Genomic DNA, 15000 nt, shown 5'->3' on the forward strand with positions numbered 1-15000 from the left:
AATACTTATAATAGTTTCTCTCTCTCTCTCTCTCTCTCTCTCTCTCTCTCTCTCTCTCTCTCTCTTATTCTCTCTCTCTCTTATTCTCTCTCTCTCTCTCTCTCTCTCTCTCTCTCTCTCTCTCTCTCTCTCTCTCTCTCTCTCTCTCTCTCTCTCTCTTATAAGTGCAACCAATCATTCATTTTAGAGGTACAGAGTTCATTGCAAGTTAAAATACAAAACACAAAACACGGGCCCTCTGTTGTACCCTGCTTTTATACTGTACTGTGCTCGACTGTAAATAAAAATATCGACCATATTTTTGTTTTGCGAGAATCTAGACAATCAAAAAGGAAAAGGAAACAAACAAAAATCAAACACACACACACACACACACACACACACACACACACAAACACACACACACACACACACACAAACACAGGTAAATGAGGTAAGTCATGGCTACGTGGCAACATCCTTTTAGTCAAGCTGGCCAGATTTGGGACAAAGCTTAATCTTGTGACATTTGATCTGCAAAACATGATGCATCGCTCCTCCATTGCCAGGATTCAATGCCACTTAAGGCAAGGTTGAGATGTTGCCTTTGTTGTTGTTGTTGTTGTTGTTGTTGTTATTGTTGTTGTTGCTCCTGATGATGATGATGTTATCCTTCTCTTTTTTTCTTTTTTATTTCTTCATCTTTTTTGTTCTTTTTCCTTTTGTACTTTCTTTTTCTTTCTTCTTTCGTTTTTTTCTTCTTTTTCTTCTTCTTTTCTTCTCATTCTTCTTCTCTTTCTTAGTTCTTCTTGATTGTTCCTAATTTTCTTTTTCTTCTTTTCCTCCTTCTCCTCCATTATTCCTCCTCCTGCCCTTGTTTTTATCTGCCCTCATATGCATTTCTTTTTTTTTTCATATGGGCGTGGGTGCATTTTTTTCGGTTGATGTGCTCTCTCTCTCTCTCTCTCTCTCTCTCTCTCTCTCTCTCTCTCTCTCTCTCTCTCTCTCTCTCTCTCTCTCTCTCTCTCTCTCTCTCTCTCTCTCTCTCTCATAAAAGCCAAGCCTTTGTCTTTTTCCATTTCCCTCTTAAAACAAAGACAAATGCAACTTAATCAAATTTCAACAAGCAGGAGAAATGTGCGTATTTTTCGAGTCACGGTACAAAAGGTGCTCCATTTTCTGTTTAAAATTTCAGGCCCACTTTATCAAACTAATCAGAATTATAAACAATCATAAACACTCTTATTTTCACCTTCCCTTACGTTTACTTTAACACCTTTATCATACATCAAAGTAAAGACACTTCATTTTTTTTTTTCATTTTTTTTTCAGCACCAAACAAACCCTTTCCATTTTCTGAAGATCAATGTCGCATACAAAATCACAAAAACGAAGAGGTGATTCTCCCTTTACAGATTATGAGATAAGAGGAAAATGAAGTTGATAATTTAACCTCTTCCTGTCTTTATTAATTTTATCCTCTCCTTTGGCGGGGATTATGGAGGCAAAAACACAGGTGAGTTAATTAAAGGTAAACCGATGTTCGTTGACTCAAGTTACGAACATTTTCCTTCATTTTCTTTGACTTGTGTTTCTCATGCACCGAAAAAGGGGATTGGGAGGTCCACTCATGCAACCACATTCCGTCCACTTACTTGGCAAGGAGGCAGGTGGAGCAGGGTGGAGGGGAGATGGAAATATAAGGCAGTTTGAGATGGTGGATGAAGCGAGAAAGGAAAGAGTGGAGAGAATAAGTGTGGATGAGTAAGTCGAGGAGAGAGAGAGAGAGAGAGAGAGAGAGAGAGAGAGAGAGAGAGAGAGAGAGAGAGAGAGAGAGAGAGAGAGAAGAGAAGAAGAATGGAGGGAAGAGAAGTAGATGTGAGTGTGAAGGAGAACGAAGGAAGGAGAAAATGAGAGACAGAATGCGAATAGGTGAGAAAAGAACAGGAAAACAGATTGGAAACAAATAAAAAAGGAAGAAAAACCAAGAAAAAGGAAAAAAAGCAACACAATGCAATCCAAAATTAAAAAGAACAAAAAAAAATCAAGAAAAGGAGAATGAGAAAAAGAAAAACATTAGGAAGGGGAGAGAGAGGAAGAGAAGAGGAAACAAGAATAAACAATGAAGGTGAGTAAGTGTTGGAAGGAGAGGAAAGGGGAAATCATCCGCCTCTGTATGGTGTTCCCTGGAATGACTCAACACAATGAGACGATTCGAGGAAGGGCGGCTGGTACAGTAAGAAGTTTCCAGTATCTCTCTCTCTCTCTCTCTCTCTCTCTCTCTCTCTCTCTCTCTCTCTCTCTCTCTCTCTCTCGTATTCTTGGAGAGGAAGGGAATAAATTTAAGTTTATCTCTTGAAATCTGACGTTCCAGGCAAAACAGGAGGGAGAGGAGGAAGAGGAAGAGGAAAAAATTAGGAAAAGGAAGATGAGGAGGAAGAGGATGGGGAAGGGGAAGAGGAAGAGCAAGAGGAGGATGGGGAGGAAGAACAAGAAAGGAAAAAGAGCAGAAACAAATCAAATTAGCAATGAGTCACTTTATTACGTTTGTAAGTCTTTTTTTTTTCAAAATTAAAGAAGCTAAGAAGGAGGAAGAGGAGGAAGACAAGGAGGAGGAGGAGGAGGAGGAGGAAGACGAAAAGGACAGCAAGAAGAAAGAAGAGCTAAAGTACGAGAGCGGACAAGATTGAGACATGAAAATGGAGACTTGTGACAGTCGAGATGCGCATCAGAACAAGACAATACTCAATTAACAGCGACTTCACTCACTCCTCTTAAATTTGGCAACTTATCTTCCCTGGCAGGTCTACAGCTACACTTTTTCCTCCACACACAAATAAGTTCACACGGGTCACACTAGTCCATCACCTCGCCTCCCTGCCCCTCTCCTCTCAGCCTAAATATGTACTGCAATTCATCAGTGCCTTTATAATTAACCCAATGACTACCCAATTGACTCTTACGTCTAATAATAACTTTCTCTTCATAAGTCCTGAGCTTTTATATTTTATACTTTTTTTAATTTGAGATATAACCTATTCTATTTACTTTTACCATCCATTTTAATATTGCTAGTATTCTTTATAGAGTTATTTATTTATTTATTCATTTTTATATCGGCGCCACATGACCGTAGTTGTTGTGGCGTCACCCAAGATATTATCAACCACTTCTCTTTATAATTTCCAAGGCCTATATGCAAGAACGCCAACTATGAATGAATATGATAATGGCTTTCACTTTATTTGTACGGCCTACATATGCCAATTCTGATTAATTAAAGAAAGATTAAGCGCTGATACAACTACCTCAGATATTAGTTTGTGTAGAAATTGTATTCTTTCCAGCATGAGAGGAATATTTGCAGTGGTATTATTTTTCTTTATCACTCACATAAGCCCCAAGTCTTGGCTCTTCTGGAATCTTATGAAGCCTGCTGAATTCCCGCCACACCCGACTATTTCCGTCCGGCCAGAGCCTTAGAAACACACACACACACACACACACACACAATATAAAGGAGAAGAATGTGATATCAGCTTTTCTCCTCCTCCTCTTCCTCCTTCTCCTCCTCCTCCTTCCCCTCAGCATCACTATAAACTTCACTTTCCATATTTAAGGTGGTGGAAGAAAATGAATAAGTAACTAAATAGATTCGAGGGCACTATCACTAGCAGTACAATCAATCTCTCTCTCTCTCTCTCTCTCTCTCTCTCTCTCTCTCTCTCTCTCTCTCTCTCTCTCTCTCTCTCTCTCTCTCTCTCTCTAACATGACACATGACACAAGATTACATTCATTTGTCATACTACCGCAACACACACACACAGACACACACACACACACACACACACACACACACACACACACACACACACACACACACACACACACACACAACCATCTTTCACGTCCACCTCATCATTGTCATTTTTTACGTAGTGATATTCGGCCTGCCTTTGTTTTTTCACGTCTGTTTTTGTCATACCTTCCCAAAACACACACACACACACACACACACACACACACACACACACACACACACACACACACACAGCACCAACATAATCAAACAGAAAAACCACGTAGGCAAAAATAACAAGTAGCAATCACCTGTATGTTCAAGCAATTAATCCTTAACACACCTTTCCTAAACTTCACCTCACCTGTCTACCTTCCCTTTTTAAACACAAGATTACGTCACTAAATCACCAATACTCACATACTAAAAACCCACACCTTAGACGTGACCAGGCAACTCTTTACTTAATCTCACCTGACCCAAGACTCACAGAACCACTTTTTCACCTGTGCTTTACCTGTCTGCTTCTCGATACAAACACGGGTGAAGGATTAACTAGTACTCATTATGGAAAGCGGACCATGAATCAGCCAGGCCTAGCTAGACAGGTGGACAGGTAACGCAGGCCTTAGTCTCAGCCTCACCTGGCACACTGATTGACTGGGGAGATAATGACCACTCCAAAAGGTATGCCAGTAAAACTTTCTATTACAAAAAGAAAAAAAAAGAACGATGAAAAAAGAAAAAGAAAAATTGTGGTAAATAAAAGGCTGACATACTACTGACGGGATTTATAAATGAACTATATTTAAATGAATGAAAAAAAAAGGAGTGAAAGTAGCGATAAAAAACTCGATAAACTAATATGAGATACTAATAAAATAACAAAAAGAATAAGAAATAAAAACAACGGTACTACTGACGGATTCTATGAATGAACTATAATTAAAAGATGAAAAAGAAGTGATGCCAGTGATAAAATAAAGCCGGATAAAGTAATAAGGGACACTAATAAAAGGAGCGACCCAAGAAAATAAGGGGGAAACAATAGTAAATAAAAGTTAGATATACCACTGATAGATTCTAGAAAACTACACGTATAAAACAAGTGAAAAAGAAGTGAACGCAGTGATAAAATAAAGCCTGATAAAGTAATAGAGGATACTAACTAAAATATCAACCAGAGAATATGAAAAACTGTAAATAAACGGTGGCATTATATTCTGACAGACTGCCACGTAAGATTCCAGTGTGTATAAAGGAAACATAAACAACTCAAGTTTCAGTATTTATGGCCAATTTGCAACTTTATAGCCTGGCTTGTAGACTTTATGAACTTTTAAAACCACCACCACCATCACCACCAATCACAACAACAACAATACCACCACCACCACCACCACCACCACCACCACCAACAACAACAACAACCAGAGAGAGAGAGAGAGAGAGAGAGAGAGAGAGAGAGAGAGAGAGAGAGAGAGAGAGAGAGAGAGAGAGAGAGAGAGAGAGAGAGAGAGAGAGAGAGAGAGAGAGAGAGAGAGAGGAACAAGACTCTAATGGAGCAGTAGTGGTGGTTGTGGGTAATGAGGTTTGTCTATATAAAGAATGGGAAGCGAGTGGTGGGGCAGCAGGTAACCAGGACAGGTGAGCCTACCCCCTGATGAGGCCTGACAGGTGTGCATGGGAGGGGAGGACAGTTTATCTACCTGTTTATTGCGTTGTGCTGTTTTCATCATATATTTATTATCTATCTTTTATATTTATTTATTTATACTATGTGTGGGTACGTGAAGGGATTCAGAGAGAGAGAGAGAGAGAGAGAGAGAGAGAGAGAGAGAGAGAGAGAGAGAGAGAGAGAGAGAGAGAGAGAGAGAGAGAGAGCGAGAGACTGTTCCTGCCTTTCCTCTTTCCTTTTCCATGCAAGCTGACAAAGGAGGAGGAGGAGGAGGATGAGGAGGGAGGAAAGGGAGATGGAGAAAAAGACAAGGAGAAGAAGAGGTAACAAGAAAAATCACGAATCAGGAACGAATTCTAAAAAAAGTAGGAAAAAGAACAACGTAAAAATGAAAATAAGGTCACACAGTCATAGGAAATCCAGGAGAAAATGTATTTAGGTGAGAAAAAAGGGCGTGTGTGGGAAGAAACTGAATGTGGGTGACGGAGTGAAAGAAGAGGTGGGGCAAGAAAATGTCTGAAAGGAGGAGGATGTTTTTTTCTTTAAACAGATAAAACTCATATTCTTTGTAACATTTCTTTCAACACACACACACACACACACACACACACACACACACACACACACACAAAGGAAAAAAATCAATAAACGGAATGGAGCATATAATTCTAGGAAAACTCTCTCTCTCTCTCTCTCTCTCTCTCTCTCTCTCTCTCTCTCTCTCTCTCTCTCTCTCTCTCTCTCTCTCTGGTGACGCATTCCCTGCTGATCCAGTGGTGACGTCACAGTCTCTACGAGTGGTGACGAAGGAGGGGGAGAGAGAGGGAGGAAGGGGGTGATGATAGAGGAGGAGATGGGGGAAGAAGAGGTGGGAGAAGGGGACTAAGGAGAGTGGGAGGACTGGGAAGAGGGTGGATGGAGGTGAGGAGGAATGCTGGCAACGCCCACGCTAACTCAGGAGGAGGAGGAGGAAGAGGAGGAGGAGGAGATTCTGCTCCGCCCACCTGAGTCACGTCTTTACCCCCCACTTGCTCTCTCTCTCTCTCTCTCTCTCTCTCTCTCTCTCTCTCTCTCTCTCTCTCTCTCTCTCTCTCTCTCTCTCTCTCTCTCTCAGGCAAGATAAGGATTCCTCACGAGATATTTTGGGTAATTCATAGTTTTTCGTTCACTTTTCCTTGACATTAACACGAAGGAGGCTCACACAACTACAATAATCACGAAAGTAAACAAAGAATAAAAAACAAACAATATTAGCTCGACATTTCACTTATAATGGTAGTAATGATAGAAGAAACTAATAATTATCTTTGGGAATACTAATACGCTGTTTAGTATTATGATAACGTTCACGAGGGATGTTAAGATAGAGAAATATACGTAGAAATAGGAAGAATAGCATAAAAAAAATAGAAAAATGTACATGAAAAAGCAGAAAAAGATCATAATAAAGTAGAGAATGTACATGAATATAGAAAAAAAAGCATAATTAAGTACAAAATATATAAAGAAAATAGAAAAGACCACAATAATGCAAAAAAAAAAAAAGTACATGAAAAAAAAAACGAAAAAAAAAGCAAAATGAAGGAACAAAATAAGAGAATAACAATGAAAATAACAGACCAATAAAATAACAAGAAAATAGAAACGAATCGAAATACACAAATAAATAAACAAATAAAAGGCTTCTACAATCTAACAATATTTTACGGTAAGCCTTTTTTTTTCTTGTATGTAGTCCCAGTTTTACCTTACGCCACTCGCCTCCCTCCCACGCTGATTATATACAGTAACTTTCTTCCCTAACTCACAACACCGCACACTCTGACTCATAAATATACAAATAAACATATAAATAAGTGTGGCATATTAGGTGAGGTGAAGTTACCTTATATTTTTGTCCTTCCTCCTTCTCTCTCGTGTGGTTTTGGTTAACACACACACACACACACACACACACACACACACACACACACACACACACGGAAGGAGGAAAGGAGGGATAAGAAAGAAGAGAAAAAAAAGGAAAATTACTTAAAAATTGAGAGAATCAAGAAAGGAAGGAAGGGAAGAAACAGAAACTACTAAATGAAAAAGAAAATTAATAAATAGTGTATATAATATTTCCAGAGAGAGAGAGAGAGAGAGAGAGAGAGAGAGAGAGAGAGAGAGAGAGAGAGAGAGAGAGAGAGAGAGAGAGAGAGAGAGAGAGAGAAAAGGGTGCGGTATGATGTGATGTCATGTTCTCCTAAGGCGCGAGTGAATAGGAAGATGAAGGGTGAAGGTGAACAAGAGTGGGGAGGAGGAGGAGGAGGAGGAGGAGGAGGAGCAGGATGGGGAAGAGGATGCGTACCGTTCTGTCCACCAATACACACATTTACAAACAAAATTAATTGGAAAAGAAAAGAAAAACGCACGATCGTATAATTGAAATAAAGAAGTTTAAGAAATAGAAAAAGAAAAGAAAAGAAAAGAAAAGAAAAGAAAAGAAAAGAAGAAGAAGAAAATTACGAAAACACAAGCATGAGATCCATTAACTGGAAACAACAACAACAACAACAACAAAAACAACAACAACAATAATAACGACAACAGCAACAATAACTACTACTACCGCTACTACTACTACTACAGCATCAACAATCTGGGCCAATCCTTCAAGGGGCACCTCACCTGACAGGAACACGACATCCTTACGAGATACGATCAGGATTTCCACACATCACAGGAGGGGAGGAGAGTAGAGGAGAGGAGAGGAGAGGAGAGGAGAGGAGAGGAGAGGAGAGGAAAAGAGAAGAGAGGAAAGGAGGGGAGGAAGTGAGTAAAGAAGAAAGTAACAAGGAAAGAAAAATCGTACTAATTCATAAAACAGAACAGAATAATTCATCAAAACAGAACTGAATAGGTGAATAAGAAATAGTAATCTTTTTTTTTAACTAACCTCTCTCGTAATTGTTCTCCTCCTCCTCCTCTTCCTCTTCCTCCTCCTCCTCCTCCTCCTCCTCCTCCTCCTCCTCCTCCTCCAACACGAATCGCAAAAAAGGCGCGAAACATTCATAATCAGAAACAAAAGGAGATGCCAGGAAAAGGAGAAATAGGTTAATGGGATATGTCACGCTTTCTAATAGTTTGCATAATGAGAGGGTGCTGGTGGAGGCATGGCAGAGGAGCTGAGTGGTGGAGGTAGATGGAGTGGATGTGTGGGAGATGTAGTAGAGTTAAAAGACAGGTTAGCAGTGTGAGGAAATGCAAAATGGCGACGAAGGGAGAGAGGAGGAAGGAGATCTGTGATAAAGGAGGAGAAAGGGATGGAAGGAGAGAAGAGGTAAGGGTGAGTGAGAGAGGGTGGTGAAATAAAGTGCAAGAATAAGGGAGGAGAGATTGTGTGAGTGGCTAACATACCCACCTCTCCACCCACACACTTAACCCACCACCTCTCCACCCACCCACTTAGCCAACCACCCAGAGAGGCAACGCAGGTGAGTGAAATTAGTGAATAACTAGTACTATTATTACCAAAACTAGCCCTGTACTTGAGAATCACAAAAAAAGAGCAAGTAGCATGTGTGTTGGGTCTTACAAAGTTATTATTATTTATAGTAATTAAGACACGTAAGATAAAAGAAGATAGTTAAGTTAAAAGCTTCTGTACGCCTCCTCCTCCTCCTCTCTCTCTCTCTCTCTCTCTCTCTCTCTCTCTCTCTCTCTCTCTCTCTCTCTCTCTCTCTCTCTCTCTCTCTCTCTCTCTCTCTCTCTCTCTCTCTCTCTCTCTCTCTCTCTCTCTCTCTCTCTCTCTCTCTCTCTCTCTCTCTCTCTCTCTCTCTCTCTCTCTCTCTCTCTCTCTCTCTCTCTCTCTCTCTCTCTCTCTCTCTCTCTCTCTCTCTCTCTCTCTCTCTCTCTCTCTCTCTCTCTCTCTCTCTCTCTCTCTCTCTCTCTCTCTCTCTCTCTCTCTCTCTCTCTCTCTCTCTCTCTCTCTCTCTCTCTCTCTCTCATTTTTATCACCACCACCGCCCGCACTACCACAACCACCACCACCTCCGCCACTACCACCACCACCACCTCGGCAACACCAACACTATCAGGGTCAAATTTCACATGTTTCTTTTATTAACTCTCTCTCTCTCTCTCTCTCTCTCTCTCTTGCAAGACTCGAAACGAGATACCTTGCTTTCTTATTTATTATTTATCTTATTGTTACTATTATTATTACTTTTTTTTATAACAGCTTCTGAATGTTAAGGATTATCAAGACGGCAAGAAACGTGTGGTCTTAATTATAGTGAAGGTCAGTGAACGTTCTGTATTGGTTTTGTGAGTTTGCTGAGAAGTAAACCAACATGCCCACCCACTCACGCGCACCCAGCTAACCATACCCACCTGCCCCTACACCAACACACAGATCCACCTACTCTCATTCACCCTCCCATCCATACACCCATACGCACCCATACCAACAAACAAACTCACCTACCCACCTTTTCTCTCCCATCCACTCACCCAACACCAACACAGACCCACCCACATCTCCATCCACCTTAACCAAGCTACCCACACACCCACACAAGGAACTTTAAACGCTACGGTGCACACGAAATGGAATTGTTTACGTGTACACAGGTAGTTGGCTTTCAGAGTACATATGCCTGGCTGGGGTCGAGGCCAAATATGAGCAAGTTGCCTTTTCATCTCTGTTGACTGATTCTCTCGGAAAGCCAAGCAATTCAGGCTGGGAATAAGACTGACTCAGACTCACTGGAATGTGGCGTGTGTGTGTGTGTGTGTGTGTGTGTGTGTGTGTGTGTGTGAGAGAGAGAGAGAGAGAGAGAGAGAGAGAGAGAGAGAGAGAGAGAGAGAGAGAGAGAGAGAGAGAGAGAGAGAGAGAGAGAGAGAGAGAGAGAGAGAGAGAGAGAGAGAGAGAGAGAGAGAGAGAGAGAGAGAGAGAGAGAGAGAGAGAGAGAGAGAGAGAGAGAGAGAGAGAGAGAGAGAGAGAGAGAGAGAGAGAGAGAGAGAGAGAGAGAGAGAGAGAGAGAGAATGTCATAAGTGCTGGGTGTTAAACAAGAATTAAATAATCCAGTCACGTCTTCTTGTTAAGTCAGTTCCTCTTTGGAGCTTATTTTTCTATGTTTTTTTTTTCTCTTTTTCAGTGTGTTTACCTATTGCAACGTTTGACTATTCTTATTATAATCTCTCACTTTCAGTCCATGTTTCTTTAATTTCGCGCCATTTCTTCTCTCGTTCGTGTTTCTTTCAACATATCCTCCGTGTTTTTTTTGTTTTTTTTTTTCTTTCTTTTCATTAATCTTCATGTAACTTTCAACTATCATTTTTCATTCTCCCCCCATAACCCCCCTCTCTCTCTCTCTCTCTCTCTCTCTCTCTCTCTCTCTCTCTCTCTCTCTCTCTCTCTCTCTCTCTCTCTCTCTCTCTCTCTCTCTCTCTCTTAATCGTTTTGTATATATTCATCTGTTTCCATTCCTGTGAGCAGTGACTGAAGACAAGTTGAAAGAAAGAGGAAGAAGAGATTCTGTGAAGTGAGGAATTGGAGGAAGGCGGAGAAGAAGTAAAGGAATATAGATAAGACAGAAAAGTGAAAGCAAGGACGTGAATGAAGGAAAAACAAGGATGAAAACTGAGAAGGAAGGAGAAATCCGGGAAGGCAAAAATTTAGAAGAGGAAGAAAAATACAAAAAAGGAAAGTAATAAAACAGAAGATAACAAGGAAAAGAATGCAGGAAGATAAGAACAACGGAGAAAATACGGGAACTGAACACAATGGATGAAAAAAAGAGTCAAGAAATAAACATGAAATTAAGAAAGGAGATGGAACATGATAATAAAAGAAGAAAATACGGGAAAACGTGAGAAAATACATACAAGAAGTAGGAAATAATGAATAAGAGAACTATTAAAATACACAGAGAAAAGAAAACAAGAAAAACGAAATATGAAGAACAGAAAATACGAATAAAATTAATAGAATAGAAAAAAATACGAGTAAATTAACTATTGAAATTAGAGAGAAAAAAAAAGAAAGACTAAAAATTATGCTCATTTTTTCTGCACATTTCAATAGTTATTATGTTCATTGTTTTCTATCTCTCGTGGACTAAAAATTATGTTCATTTTTTCTGCACATTTCAATAGTTATTATGTTCATTGTTTTCTATCTCTCGTGGTTCTTTTCTCGTGTTTTCCAGCATTTAGTCTTTATTTACCAGATAACGAGTAGAAAAGTAACTGAATTAATTGATCGAGCTAACGGCGCCACAACCAGATCATATGGCGCCGAGTGGATTTATCAGAGGGCAGGGAGGGCAGTGGGACGATCACCTGCAGGAGCCTGGTGTAATGGGGGACAGGTGAGACAGGTAAACCTCCCAGGAACCTGCCGGGGAGCAAGGTGAGCGGCGCTATCATGTGTCAAGTTCCTCCCACTGATGCCTGGCTCCTATTACCCCGGGGACCATAGCAACCAAAACAATGGGAACGGGGGAAAGGGGGAACGGAGGAACGGAACACACACACACACACACACACACACACACACACACACACACACACACACACACACACACACACACACGTCATAAGTATTGTTATTTTTCTCACGCATTTTGTTATTGTCTATTTTTTTTTACCTGATAATATTTTGCCTCCGTTTTATTTTGCCTCCGTTTTATGTGCGTTTTTTGTCATACTTCCCCAGCACACACACACACACACACAAGTAAATTCCATTCACAAAGATTCCATCACGAAGACCTCACGTAATACTGCCCCCAGTGATAAATTCCTTCACCCTAACCTGATCCACCTTTGGGTACAGTTCATTTAAAGGGAATGTTCGCGAGGAGAATTTAAGTAGGAGACACTTACGGTGCGTCACACGGTACACAGAAGACAAGACAACATATGATGCACGAGGGAAGGCTTGTGGAACGAAAAGGCAGTACCAAGGAAGGCGGTACGAAATATGAATGTGTGGAGTGTGCATAAAACAAAACACAACTTAAGATATGGATTTCTTAAAGACATAAAGCAACATAGACGTGACAGACTCAGGATAACACCACAGAGATAAGCTCACGACGCAACACAGGCGTAGACACACTGCAACACAAGACATGACGACTCAAAAAAAAAAATTAATAAGGCACAATGCGACACAGCAACACATGAAACAAAAGTCTATCACGATGCAACACAAGAAGTAGGCACAGTATAATGTAAGGACTCAATACAGTGTTACTTTCTTAAGACTCAGCACCTCAGGAGAACACAAGCGTGACAGCAACACTAACCAGTCACAACACATGAATAGCGGCAAAGGATTTGAAACACATCCGGTCAAAACAGCACAACACACAGTACCTAACAACAATAATCACAATAACAACAACAACACAACGAAACAAGAAGCAGCACCACATCAGAGTATAAGAATCACAACAAACTGGCCAAGAACACACACATACACACAAACACCCATAAAAACACAAACAAACACCAAGAAAACACGCAGAAAACTACTCACCAAAAGATTACTCGCTACTCTCGCATTGAAATTTCCAGACTTCCAATCTTCCAGACGTTAATCTTCACTTCAGGTAAAAATCAGTTTCGAAGAACAACACTCGGCCTTCGTGAAAGCTCTCAAGGGACGCGCGATGGTAGGCAGGCTGAGGCGTTGCGCTGTGTAACTGCCAACCCTGCAGCGGCACCCAGACGACTGAGTAGAGGCGAGGAGTCACAGCGCAGCGCCCCGACCAGTTCAGCTTAGCGGGGGCGGGACGCGGGGTCACGCAGTTGTTGGCGGTGCTGGTAGTGGTGGTGGTGGAGGTGGCGGTGGGTGTGAGAGTGGACGAGGAGTGTATGGGTACGAGTGTGCCTGAGGTGTAGTGTGAAAGTGTATAGTGTTTGTATAGAAAAGTGTGCGAGGGTGTGTAGTAGTGTGTGAAGAGTATCTTAAGATGGATACGAGTGCCTAAGGTGTAGTGCGTAAGGAAGTATTGTTAGACTAGAACAGAGTGTAAGGAAGGTCTATAGAATGTGAAGCGTAAGTGCAGTGCAAAGACTAAGTACTAGTGTTAATAGGAAATGATCGACCTAACGAGAGTGAATAAAAAAAATAAATACTTGTTAATATAACTGTAAAGTACGGAGAATGAGGGTGAGGATGTGAGAAATTACTGCCAATGTTTACGAATGTACTGATGTGGGGGAAGTGAGGGAAGGATGATGAGCTGCGGTGTGGAGGGAGTGAGGAAGGTTAAGGTCTGAGTAGGGATGTGAGGAATGCAGTGGCGGGAGATGTGGGATGGTGTGGGATGTTGTGGGAGTGGTGTGGGTGATGATGGGGGCATGATGAGGCATAGGAGAACCGAGTTGTGGGGAAAATAGAAGATGGAACTACAACAAAGTGGAAACAGAAGATAAGAAACAAATATGATAAATGAAAGAACATAAAGAAAAAGATATAACATAACAAGTATAAGGATAAAAGAATGATAAAATAACAAAAAGGAAATAGAGAAAAAGAGAGGATTAGATGCAGACGAAGAGAAGATGAGACAGCATAAAGACAGGAACAAGAGATATGAAGTAAAAAGAGTAAATACAGGAACACAGGCAGGGATAATAATGAGATGAGACAGCAAAAGATGATAATAGACTAACAAAAGGAGGAATGCAGGGAAAGGAGAGGGACATGACTGGAAAAAAAAACAGGAAGGGAGAGAGAGAGAGAGAGAGAGAGAGAGAGAGAGAGAGAGAGAGAGAGAGAGAGAGAGAGAGAGAGAGAGAGAGAGAGAGAGAGAGAGAGAGAGAGAGAGAGAGAGAGAAAGGGCGAGAACAAACAACATGGGGACATCACAGGAATGGTCAGGTGCTCAGGTCATCAAATCGCGCAGAGCAAAAAACATGACCAAAATTAATAAATACGTACACGAAAAATTGCGCAAATGGACGATGAGCGAAATACGAAACACCGATAAATAAAATATACATCACTGTACTAGCAATGCTCCTCACTACGTAAAAGGAGGAACAAGAGAGAAGATTGGTAGTAAATAATAATAAATGTTAGGGAAATGTGCGTGATAAGGGGAGGACAAAAACAAGGGTATAGAATATTAAAATAGTGTAAGGTTTCCAAGGGTGTGTCTGGAGAGAGAGAGAGAGAGAGAGAGAGAGAGAGAGAGAGAGAGAGAGAGAGAGAGAGAGAGAGAGAGAGAGAGAGAGAGAGAGAGAGAGAGAGAGAGAGAGAGAGAGAGAGAGAGAGAGAGAGAGAGAGAGAGAGAGAGAGACGAACAGAAAACTCATTGATTAGAAAGAAATGAGTGAAAAGACTAGAAAGAAAAAAGATAGTGAAGGAAAAGAAGAATTAAACAATATGACACACACACACACACACACACACACACACACACACACAGACCAACCAGCAGTGTGCAACAAGTAAAGTTCAAGTGTTTTCCTGCTTTCCTTCCTAATTCAAGAGTGGCGTGACTTTTATGGCGCAAGTAATGTGTTGCCAAAGATCAGAC

At 41.0% G+C, this 15000-nt stretch overlaps 1 protein-coding gene and 1 long non-coding RNA gene across 18 annotated transcripts in view; one reads left to right on the forward strand and one right to left on the reverse strand.

The window, feature by feature from the left end:
- Positions 1 to 1018, forward strand: part of LOC135089638 (uncharacterized) — a 77069-nt gene extending 76051 nt beyond the window's left edge. The window contains exon 3 of the long non-coding RNA XR_010261567.1: positions 1 to 1018. This exon is cut by the window's left edge and continues 1232 nt beyond it. This is a non-coding gene — a long non-coding RNA (uncharacterized LOC135089638).
- The window catches only part of LOC135089635 (restin homolog), a 167070-nt gene that overhangs the window by 69231 nt on the left and 82839 nt on the right, over positions 1 to 15000 (reverse strand). Inside the window, exon 1 of one of the 17 annotated variants that reach the window (XM_063985488.1) lies at positions 12990 to 13183. The exons of 15 other annotated variants lie outside the window; for them this stretch is intronic. The gene's annotated coding sequence lies outside the window, so the exon portion shown is untranslated. Of the gene's footprint in view, positions 1 to 12989; positions 13184 to 15000 lie in introns of those variants that run through there. One more of the 17 variants, XM_063985489.1, reaches the window with a different exon arrangement.

Source organism: Scylla paramamosain, chromosome 33, assembly GCF_035594125.1.
Source record: "Scylla paramamosain isolate STU-SP2022 chromosome 33, ASM3559412v1, whole genome shotgun sequence".
Lineage (NCBI taxonomy): Eukaryota > Metazoa > Arthropoda > Malacostraca > Decapoda > Portunidae > Scylla > Scylla paramamosain.